Genomic DNA, 12,514 nt, shown 5'->3' with positions numbered 1-12,514 from the left:
CCAAATCCAAAATGTGGTTGGTGAGATCAGACTATAGAAAATGTACACTTGAGGAAAACAATAAGAATGTAATTAAATAAAATTTAATAAAAGCATGTGAAAGCCTAGTAAATAAAAATAATAAATACATCCATTTCCAAAACAAATTAGATTGGTAGTCTTTTTTTATTTTATTTTTTAATTTTTAATTTTTTTGACATTTAAAAAAATTGAATATATTGGGGTGCAAGTTTTGGAGGTTCAAATCAATAAAACATCATGAGCACATTGCATCTTATACCCGTCACCCAAAGCAGAGTCTCTTTCTGTCCCCATTTTACTCCTGCTTTGCCCACCTCCACCTCCCCCCACCCCCTTACCTTCTGCTTACCACCGCACTATTGTCTGTGTCTATGGAAAATACAGTTTTTTGGTTAATCCCTTCACTTTCTGTCATCCAGTCCTCCAACCCCCGTCTTTTCTGACAGCTGTCAATCTGTTCTGTGTATCCCTGTCTCTGTTTCTATTTTGTTTGTTAGTTTAATTTGTTTACTAGATTCTACATATGAGTGAAATTATGTGGTACTTGTCTTTCTCTGACTGGCTTATTCACTTAGAATAATGCTCTCCAGGTCCATCCATGCTGTTAAAAAAGATAAGATTTCTTCTTTTTATGGCCATGTAGTATTCCACTGTGTAAATGTACTGCAATATTTTTATCCACTCATCTACTGATGGATACTTGGGTTGCTTCCAAATACTGGCTATTGTAAATACTAATGCTGCAATGAACATAGCATAGTGGTGCACATATTCTTTTGAATTATTGTTTTGGATTTCTTCAAATTAATTACCAGAAGTGGACATACTGGGTCAAAATGCAATTCTCTTTTTAATTTTTTTAATAGATTTTATTTATTCAGTTTTAGAGAGAGGGGAGAGAAAGAGAGAGAGAAAGATAGAAGGAGGGAGGAGCAGGAAGCATCAACTCTCATATGTGCCTTGACCAGTCAAGCCCAGAGTTTCAAACCTGCGACCTCAGCATTTCAGGACAACACTTTATCCACTGCATCACTACAGGTCAGGCCTATTTTTAATTTTTTGAGGAAACCCATACTGTTTTACACAGTGCCTGCATCAGTCTGCATTCCCACTAACAGTGCATGCAGGTTTTCTTTTCTCCACATCCTCACTAACATTTGCTTATTGATTTATTGATGATAGGCATTTTGGCAGATGTGAGGCAATATCACATTGTGGTTTTAATTTGCATCTTTTGATGAACAGTGACCTTGAGCATGTTTTCATAGATCTATTGGCCGTCTGTATGTCCTCTTTGGAAAAGTGTCTATTCAGATCCTCTCCCCACTTTTTAATTGGATTATTTGTCTTCCCAATGTTGAGTTGTATAACTTCTTTATATACAGGGTGTTCGTAAAGTCATGGTGCACTTTTGACCGGTCACAGAAAAGCAACAAAAGATGATAGAAATGTGAAATCTGCACCAAATAAAAGGAAACTCTCCCAATTTCATACCTATTCAGTGCAGTTCGATGTGGGCTCACGCACAGATTTTTTAGGGCTCGTAGGTAGCTATCCCGTATAGCCTCTACAGACTCGTCACTGACTGATGGCCTACCAGAACGGGGTTTCTCCACCAAACTGCCGATTTCCTTCAATTGCTTATTCCACCGAGTAATGTTATTCCTATGTGGTGGCACTTCGTTATAAACACATCGATATTCACGGTGCACTTTGGTCACGGATTCGAATTTAGCGAGCCACAGAGCACACTGAACTTTCCTCTGTACCATCCACATCTTGACTGGCATGGCCATGGGCTGTTCTGCTGCATACACGGTGTTAATCATCATCTGTGCATGTGCACATGCTGCCACATCATCCTACAGAAACTGGGAGGGTTTTCCTTTTATTTGGTGCAGATTTCACATTTCTATCGTCTTTTGTTGCTTTCCTGTGACCAGTCAAAAGTGCACCATGACTTTACGGACACACTGTATTTTGGATATTAACCCCTTGTCAGATGTAACATTGGCAAATATGGCCTCCCATGCAGTGGGTTTTCTTTTCATTTTGTTGATGGTTTCCTTCACTGTGCAAAAGGTTTTTAGTTTAATGTAGTCATTTGTTTAGTTTTTCCTTTGTTTCCCTTACCTAAGTAGATACATTGGCAAAAATATTGTCACTAGAGATGTCTGAGATTTTACTGCCTGTATTTTCTTCTAGTATTTTATGGTTTTGTAACTTACATTTAAGTCTTTTATCAATTTTGAGCTTTTGTCATGTATAGTGTAACTTGGTAGTCTAGTTTCATTTTTTTTGCATGTACCTGTCCAATTTTTCCAGTATCATTTACTATATTAAAGAGATCCTCTTTTCTCCATTATGCTTTTGCCTCCTTTGACAAATATTGATACTAATTAATCATAAAGGCATTTGTATATTTCTGGGCTTTCTATTCTGTTCCATTGATTTATATGTCTGTTGTTATGTCAGTACCAGGCATTTTTTATTACAGTGACCTTGTAATATAGTTTGATATCAGGTATTGTGATACCTGTAACCTTCTTTCTCAAGATTGCTGAGGCTATATGGGGTCTTTCTGTTTCCATGTAAAATTTTGGAATATTTGTTCTACATATATGAAATAGGTCATTTATATTTCATGGGAATTGCAGTCAATTTATAGATTTCTTTAGTTAGCCTGGGCATTTTAATGATGTTAATTCTTTGATCTATGAACATGATATGTATTTCCACTTATTATATCTTCTTTAATTTCTTTCTTCATATAATTTTGCAAGTACAGGTCTTTTACCTCCTTGATTAAATTTATTCCTAGGTGTGTTATTTTTGTTGTTGTACTAGTAAATGGATTGTTTTCTTATTTTCTCTTTATGGATTATTTATTATTGGTATATAAGAATACTGCCTGACCAGGTGGTGGCGCAGTGGATAGAGCATCGGACTGGGATGCAGAGGACCCAGGTTCAAGACCCCGAGGTCGCCAGCTTGAGCGCGGGCTCATCTGGTTTGAGCAAAAGCCCACCAGCTTGGACCCAAGGTCACTGGCTCCAGCAAGGTGTTACTCGGTCTGCTGAAGGCCCATGGTCAAGGCACGTGTGAGAAAGCAATCAATGAACAACTAAGATGTTGCAACACGCAATGAAAAACTAATAATGATTGATGCTTCTCATCTCTCTCCGTTCCTGTCTGTCTGTCCCTGTCTATCCCTCTCTCTGACTCACTCTCTGTCTCTGTAAAAAATAAAAAAAATAAAAAAAAATAAGAAAAAAGAATACTAACAATTTCTGAATATTAATTGTGTACCCTGCTACTTTGCCAAATTCAAGTTTTAGATCTAGTAGTTTTGTGATGGATTCTTAGGGTTTTCTATGTATAATCATGTCATAGTTTTCCTTGTTTCTTTTCAATTTGTATGTCTTTTATTTCTTTTTCTTGTCTGATTGTTGTCCCTAGAACAGGGGTCCCCAAACTACGGCCCACGGGCCACATGCGGCCCCCTGAGGCCATTTATCCGGCCCCCACCGCACTTCCGGAAGGGGCACCTCTTTCATTGGTGGTCAGTGAGAGGAGCATAGTTCCCATTGAAATACTGGTCAGTTTGTTGATTTAAATTTACTTGTTCTTTATTTTAAATATTGTATTTGTTCCCGTTTGGTTTTTTACTTTAAAATAAGATATGTGCAGTGTGCATAGGGATTTGTTCATAGTTTTTTTATAGTCCGGCCTTCCAACGGTCTGAGGGACAGTGAACTGGCCCCTTGTGTAAAAAGTTTGGGGACCCCTGCCCTAGAACTTCCAGTACTATGTTGAATAAGAGCAGTGAAAGAAGACCTCCCAGGCTTGTTCTTTTTTGTTTTTGCCCATTGAATATGATGTTGGCTATAGGTCTGTCACATATGGCCTTTATTATATTAAGAAATGATTCTTCTATTCCCACTTTGCTGAGAGTTTTTATCATAAAGTGGTATTAGATTTTATCAAATGCTTTCCCTGTATCTATTGATATGACCATGTAATTTTTATCCCTCATTTTATGTATCACCTTTATTGACTTGCAAATATTGTACTAACCTTGCATCCCCAGAATCCCAGTTGATCATTGTGTATGATCTTTTTAATGTATCACTGAATTTGGTTTATTAATATTTTGTTGAGGATTTTTGCATCTATGTTCATTAGTGATATTGGCCTATTGTTTTCTTTATATGTGGTTTTAAAGAATGATAGTCTTAAAAAAATATATTCAGTAGGTGTTTCTTCCCTAAATTACTTTCATTAAGTAATTCTTCAGAAAATAACGCTGCAATAGGCCAAGTGACTTCAAGTCTTTTTTTACAGTCCTTACTTCTTTCTATTAATTTTTTTGCTGCTCTGTTGATTTCTTTATTAAATTTTTAAAAAATTTTATTAAATTTATTGAGGTGACATTGGTTAATAAAATTATACAGGTTTCAGGTGTACAGTTCTGCAATACATCATCAGTATATAGCATTGTGTGTTCATTACCTCAAGTCAAGTCTCCCTCTATTAATTTTAAAGCAGGCAGGATTTTAGTGACTTGAAATATAAGGCCTTTTTGTACTCTCTTTCTGTTTTATTTTCACCAGTCTTAGATAAAGTGTTGGCCTTTTCTTAAAATATTCAAGTGTATTGGTTTTCTTTCTATCCACTGAGAAGATGGAGTATTGTTATATCTTTCTTTACTCTATATTACCAAAATTGTTTTATGTATGAGACATTATTGTGAGTGGTTTTATTTAAGAGCACTGAACTCAATTGTGAATATATGAAAGGATCTGGAACTTTTAACTTTGTATATTCAGATGTTAAAATGAATTAACACCAAAACAATTGAGGTGGAGGATTACTGTCACTCCTTTAATATACTGTGCTACATTCTGACAGGCATAACCATACAATGTGTATTCAACCTTATCATTTATCAGTCAGTAACTTTATGTCTTGTGTTACCCTAATTTGGGCATTTTTTTCCCTAATTCAACATTGGTTGAGCAGTTACTATTTGCCAAATATTATTTTATCCACTTTACATGTATTAAGCAAACTTCCATATACTGTATTTCTTTCACATGGATGCATCTTCCACTTCTTAATTCATTGATTGAATGAATGGTTATTGCACATATTCTCTCTTTATGCTGAGAACTATGGCAAGTATTGAAGATTAAGTGTATCATCCTTAAGTGGGGAAAACAAACATTAACAGAAAATAAAGATAAAGTTCAAGTAAAAAGATCTCTGAGGGACAGTGCCAGGAACTATATATATCAGGGTGTTTATTGCCTAAAATAGTCTTTCGTCTTTAAAAAAAAATACAATTGGTAATATAATTTCTCAACTTTTTAAAATCTCATAAAAATGAGGTATAATTTACATATAAGAAAGTGAACAATCTTGAGTATGGTTTAATGATGTTTTACAAATATATACACCTGATAAGCATCCCCAGTTGAGGAGATAGCACATTTCCATCACCTACAAGAGTTCCTTTATACCTCTTCCCCAGAAATACCACCTCCTGTTAGAGATTGACTTCTACTACTATACACTAGTTCTTCCTATTCTTAATCTTCTACAAATAGTATTCTATGGTATGAACGTTTTTATGTGTAGCTTATTTTGCACAATGCAATATGTTTTAAATTCATTCAATTGTGTGTATCAGAAGTGTGTTTAATTGCCCTATATTGTTCCATTGTATGAATACACCACAATTTCTCCATTGTTTTGTCAATCAATATTTGAACTGTTTCCAGTTCTTGTCTCTTATGAATAAATATCTTATAAGCATTCTTTTGAATGTCTTTTATTAGACATACACAATCATTTCTCCTGAATGGAGCCAATAAATCACAGGTTAGATGCATATTTAGCTTTAGTATACTGCCAGTTTTCCAAAAATGGAAACAGGTTATTCTACCAGCAATGTATGGGAATTTTAATTATCTTTACTGATTCTTGACAATGTTAGTCTTTTCAATTTTAGTCATTTTGGTAGGTTTGTAGTAGTATCTTACTGTGATTTGAACTTGCATTTTTTCTGGTGAGTTATAATGTGCATGTTTTTCTCATGCTTAGTGGCCATTTGGATATCTTTGTGAACTATATGTTTCAGTCATTTCTGTTTATTTAAAAAATATAATTGGAGTGTTAGTCTTTTTCTCATTGACTTCTTTCTATAATCTAGATACAAGTATATGTAGACATACACATTGTTGATATTTTCTCCTAGTCATGGCTTGCCTTTTACTATCAATGACTTTTTTTAATTGAAAATTTTTTCAATTTAGTTGACATTCATTATTTTATATTAGTTTCAGAGGTAAGTATAGTGGTAAAACATTTATATAATTTATTAAGTGATCTCTTAATAAGTATAGTACCCACCTGTTACCTTCCATAGTTATTGAAATTTTATCAACTATATTTCCTATGTAACACTTTATATCCTTGTTACTATTTTGGTAATACCAATTCTACTTACTAATTTCTTCACCCTTTTCATCCAGTCCCCCAACATCCTCCCATCTGTTAACCATCAGTTTGTTCTTTGTATCTATGAGTCTGTTTTTTATTTTATTTCATTGAATTTATTGGGATGACATTGATTAATAAAATTATGTAGGTTACAGGTATACAGTACATTGCCTATATATTTATTGTGTATTCACCACCCTAAGTCAAGTCTCCTTCCATCACCATTTATCCCCCCATTACCCTCTTTTAGTGTCTCTTACCATCTTTCCCTCTTGTAATCTCTATACTGTTGTCTGTGTCTATGAGTTTCTTTTTTTTTTTTTTTCTTTTTTACAGGAACAGAGAGAGAGTCAGAGAGAGTGATAGATAGGGACAGACAGACAGGAATGGAGAGAGATGAGAAGCATCAATCATCAGTTTTTTGTTGCAACACCTTAGTTATTCATTGATTGCTTTCTCATATGTGCCTTGACTGAGGGCCTTCAGCAGACCGAGTTACCCCTTGCTCAAGCCAGCTACCTTGGGTCCAAGCTGGTGAGCTTTTTGTTCAAGCCGGATGAGCCCGTGCTCAAGCTGGCGACCTCGGGGTCTCGAACCTGGGTTCTCTGCATCCCAGTCCGATGCTCTATCCACTGCACCACCACCTGGTCAGGCTATGAGTTTCTTTTCTTGGCTTAATCCCTTCACCTTTTTTACCCAGCCCCCCAATCCTCCTCTCTCTCTATACCTGAGAGTCTGCTTCTTTTTTGTGTGTTCATTTATTTTGTTTTCAGTAGAGTTCACAAATAAGTGAAATCATATGCTATTTGTCTTTCTCTGACTGACTTATTTCACTTAGCATAATATCCTGTAGGTCCAACTATGCTGTCACAAATGATAAGATTTCATTCTTTTTTATGGCCGAGTAATATTCCATAGTGTATACGGAATACCACTTTTTATTCACTCGTCTATGATGGGCACTTGGGTTGATTATATATCTTGGCATTGTAAATATCACTACAATGAACATAAGGGTACATATATTTTTTCAAATTAGTGTTTTGGGTTTCTTCAGACACATACCCAAAAGTGAATTCTTGGGTCATAATGCAGTTCCATTTTAAATTTTTGAAGGCCTTTTATTCTCTTATCCATGGTGGCTACATCAGTCTGCATTCCCACCAACAGTGCACAAGGGTTTCTTTTTCTCCATATCTGTGCCAACACTTGTTGTTTGCTGATTTATTGATGATAGCTATTCTGACAGGTATGAGGTGATGTCTCAAGGTGTTTTCAATTTGCATTTCTCTGTTGATTAGTGACATTGAGCATGGTTTCATGTCTGTTGGCCATCTGTATGTTCTGTTTTGAGAAGCATCCATTCATATCCTCTGCCCACTTTTTAATTGGGCTGTTTGTGTTTTTTTAGTGTTGACTTATATGAGTTCTTTATAAATTTTGGGTATTAACTTCTTTCAGAAATATTATTAGCAAATATGTTCTCCTAGAGAATGAAGATTCTTAATGGTTAGTAGTTCTTGTTATAGAGGCTGTTATTGTTACCATCTTTCTAAATTGTCCATTTAATGTTAGCAGAATTGGTGATCAATAAGGTTTATTATAGATCATCAGTAGTTCACTGGCATGCCTGGAACTATAATACTGAGTTGATTTATAAACACCAAAAATGCCATAGAAATGTCTACAAATTATAAACAATCCAATGAAATTTTAAAAAAAGGAATTTTTTTCTAAAACCAGAAGGGAAGACTAAAGTAAATATAGTTTATTTAAATATTATAGGAAAAAAAAGAACCTTTAAGTATACAAGAATACCAATATAGAAAGGGAGTATAGATTGGGATTGCTCTTTTGAAATACTCAGATTATGCATGTATAATATTTACTACTTTCTTCAAATTCCTCTCCTTTGGATGATGTTTATTCTTTGTTATTATACCTTCTGCAAACCCAGGGTAGACACAGTGTCGCAGGCTTCTTGCTCTTCATCCTCACATGTAGTCTATGGTTCTATAACCTTATGCCAACCTTTACTCTTCTTCTAAAATCTGTGCACGAACGCTTTTCTCCCCACCCGCATAAATTCAGTTATTCTGGAGTTGTCTCTCCTCTGGCATGTTATTTGGGAACTTTAATCTTCACAGTTCTCTTGTTAAGTCCAGTTTCTGTCATTATCTTTAGCAGTTTTAGTGTCTTCATTGATGACCTATTTAATTCTTTTATTGAATAATCTTGGAAACAGAAAACCACAGTTTGAACTTTCATTTTGTCACTCAGTGTAACATGAGATAAATTGTCTGACTTTAGTGTTCAACTCTGTAAAAAGGTAAATATATATTTTCTATTGGTAGTTGTTAAGTTGTAAACTGATGTTAAAGGCATCACCTGAATTATACGAAAGAACCGTGCTGTAGTCTTATTCAAATGCCTGTTTATAGGTGAGAAAGTGAAGGCACTTAGGAATAGAATTTATAGCTCTGAGCAGTGTTTTAGCCATTAAGTGGAATTTTCTTCATGTAACTTTGTGAAAATTAATTATGTAAATGTTGCTAGAAGCATAATTTTAGCTTCCATGAGTAGGCTGAGTAGAGCATGTGTTCATAGAAGGTTCATATACTGTATAATTCTAGAGTTTGTAGATGTGAAGGTGATGACTGTGTTCTTCTGTATTAAAATCCTCATTTGAACTGAATATTTCATTTTTTGTTCTTTATACTGTTCTTTGTACTTCTAAAGGTGTTTTTTCTATTAACTAGGACTGTAAGTCATACTTACAGTGGGGTTCATAATCAAAATATCACCTTCTTATTAAGGAACTTAATTTCCTGTTGATTGTTTTCCCAAATTAATTTTACTTTAAATTCTTACCCTACCCAATCTGTAATCAAGTCTGAGAATTCAAATTTCTAAGTATCTCTTTAACCATCCCTTCCCCCTTCTCAGTCCTTTATTGATGTTCTCAACTTGTATCTGTCTTCAGAACTGTTACCAGATCATTTTATAGGTCTCCCAGCACAACACCAAGAATCTTGTAAAAAGTCATATTTTTGCAGCCTTTTGTATTTGTAAAATGCTTTGATTTAATGCTTTCATATGCTTATTTAATTCTTACAGCTACCAGTGAGGTAGATTTTTATCATAACCTACATTTGTGAATTGAGAAATGACTAAGAAAGGCTAAGACTTTTCCAAAAGTAATGCCTTAGTAAATGGTAGAATTCATATTTCAGAAAATAGATTATTAAAAAATTCATGTGCCCCTGAGTAAAAACAAAATTTTCTGTAGATTACATTAGTATAATGAATGACTCAGTATGAAATAAATGTATGACTTATGGATACAAATACATTTAAGGATAATTTTTTATTTTGAAAATGAGGTCAACAATACTGATCACAAAAATTCAGAGATATTTTATTTATTTATTTATTTATTTATTTTTAAATAAATTTTTATTAATGGTAATGGGATGACATTAATAAATCAGGGTACATATATTCAAAGAAAACATGTCTAGGTTACCTTGTCATTAAATTATGTTGCATACCCCTCGCCCAAAGTCAGATTGTCCTTCGCCACCCTCTATCTAGTTCTCTGTGCCCTCCCCCTCCCCCTAACTCTCCCCCTGTCCTCCCTCCCCCCACCCCTGGTAACCACCACACACTTGTCCATGTCTCTTAGTCTCATTTTTATGTTCCACCAATGTATGGAATCATGTAGTTCTTGTTTTTTTCTGATTTACTTATTTCACTCCTTATAATGTTATCAAGATCCCACCATTTTGCTGTAAATGATCTGATGTCATCATTTCTTATGGCTGAGTAGTATTCCATAGTGTATATGTGCCACATCTTCTTTATCCAGTCTTCTATTGAAGGGCTTTTTGGTTGTTTCCATGTCTTGGCCACTGTGAACAGTGCTGCAATGAACATGGGGCTACATGTGTCTTCACGTATCAATGTTTCTGAGGTTTTGGGGTATATACCCAGTAGAGGGATTGCTGGGTCATAAGGTAGTTCTATTTGCAGTTTTTTGAGGAACCACCATACTTTCCTCCATAATGGTTGTACTACTTTACAGTCCCACCAACAGTGAATGAGGGTTCCTTTTTCTCCACAGCCTCTCCAACATTTGCTATTACCCGTCTTGTTGATAATAGCTAATCTAACAGGGGTGAGGTGGTATCTCATTGTAGTTTTGATTTGCATTTCCCTAATAACTAATGAAGCTGAGCATCTTTTCATATATCTGTTGGCCATTTGTATCTCTTCCTGGGAGAAGTGTCTATTCATGTCTTCTTCCCATTTTTTTATTGGATTGAGATATTTTAAAATGAATATGAAGCAATAAAATATTCCCTAATTTTTGTGAGCAGTATAATTAGAAATTTTTAACATTTTTATTGTTTTATAAGTAGTTAGGTTAAGTAATATAACTAAAGATAAAAATACTTGGTGACTTTTCAAATTCATGCTTCTTAATTAAATTATCTGCCAGATATATTACAGTTTATTGCATACATTTTTAATCAAAACAAGGTATTAAATAACTTAGAAAAACTGATGATTTTTTATTCCTCCTCTCTCCCTTCATTTCTTTTTAACAGAGACAGAGAGAGAGTCAGAGAGAGATAGATAGGGACAGACAGACAGGAACGGAGAGAGATGAGAAGCATCGATCATCAGTTTTTTGTTGTGACACCTTAGTTGTTCATTGATTGCTTTCTCATATGTGCCTTGACCGTGGGGCTACAGCAGACCGAGTAACCCCTTGCTCAAGCCAGTGACGTTGAGTCCAAGCTGGTGAACTTTTGCTCAAACCAGATGAGCCCGTGCTCAAGCTGGTGACCTCGGGGTCTCAAACCTGGGTCCTCCACATCCTAGTCCAATGCTCTATCCACTGTGCCACTACCTGGTCAGACTCCCTTCATTATTTTTTATTTTTTTTTTTTTTCATTTTTCTGAAGCTGGAAACGGGGAGAGACAGTCAGACAGACTCCCGCATGCGCCCGACCGGGATCCACCCGGCACGCCCACCATGGGGCGACGCTCTGCCCACCAGGGGGCGATGCTCTGCCCATCCTGGGCATCGCCATATTGCGACCAAAGCCTAACTCTAGAGCCTGGGGCAGAGGCCACAGAGCCATCCCCAGCGCCCGGGCCATCTTTGCTCCAATGGAGCCTTGGCTGTGGGAGGGGAAGAGAGAGACAGAGAGGAAAGTGCGGCGGAGGGGTGGAGAAGCAAATGGGCGCTTCTCCTGTGTGCCCTGGCCAGGAATCGAACCCGGGTCCTCCGCACGCTAGGCCGACGCTCTACCGCTGAGCCAACCGGCCAGGGCCCCTTCATTATTTTTTAACAGTTTATTTTATTGACCAGACTCTGAAAGGAGTGGGAACAAACATGGAAAAATGAATGAAAATGTTAAATAGTATTAAATTGTGTTTGGGGAATAATCTTTTAAAAATCATTTTTAAAATTATTAATTGATTGATTAATTCAGTGAGAGAGGAAGGGAGAGAAGGAGAAACATCTATTTGCTGTTCAACTTATCTATGCATATTCATTGCTTGATTCTTTTTTTTTTTTTCCTAACGAGAGAGGCTGGGAGGCAGAGAGACAGACTCCAGCATATGCCTGGCCTAAAATTCACCTGGCAAGTCCCCTATGGGGTAATACTCTGCCCATCTGAGGTCATTGCTCCATTGCTCAGCAACCGAACTATTTTAGCACCTGAGGCAAGGCCATGGAGCCATCCTCAGCATTGGGAGCCAAATTGCTCCAACAGAGCCAAGGCTATGGAGGGGGGGGGGAGAAATAGAGAAAAGGGAGAGGGGAAGAGTGGAGAAGCAGATGGTTGCTTTTCCTGTATGCCCTGCCTGGGAATTAAACTCAGGACATCCACATGCTGGGCCAATGCTCTACTGCTGAGCCAACAGGCCAGGTCTGCTTGATTCTTGTATGTATTCTGACTGGGGATTGAACCCA

At 36.2% G+C, this 12,514-nt stretch overlaps 1 protein-coding gene across 1 annotated transcript in view; it reads left to right on the top strand.

The window, feature by feature from the left end:
* The window catches only part of SUGCT (succinyl-CoA:glutarate-CoA transferase), a 249,485-nt gene that overhangs the window by 143,861 nt on the left and 93,110 nt on the right, over nucleotides 1-12,514 (top strand). The gene's annotated exons all lie outside the window — the stretch shown is intronic.

Source organism: Saccopteryx leptura, chromosome 6 (genome assembly GCF_036850995.1).
Source record: "Saccopteryx leptura isolate mSacLep1 chromosome 6, mSacLep1_pri_phased_curated, whole genome shotgun sequence".
NCBI lineage: Eukaryota > Metazoa > Chordata > Mammalia > Chiroptera > Emballonuridae > Saccopteryx > Saccopteryx leptura.
The sequence above is the reverse complement of the archived record's forward strand: the minus strand, read 5'-3'. Positions and strand labels throughout refer to the sequence as shown.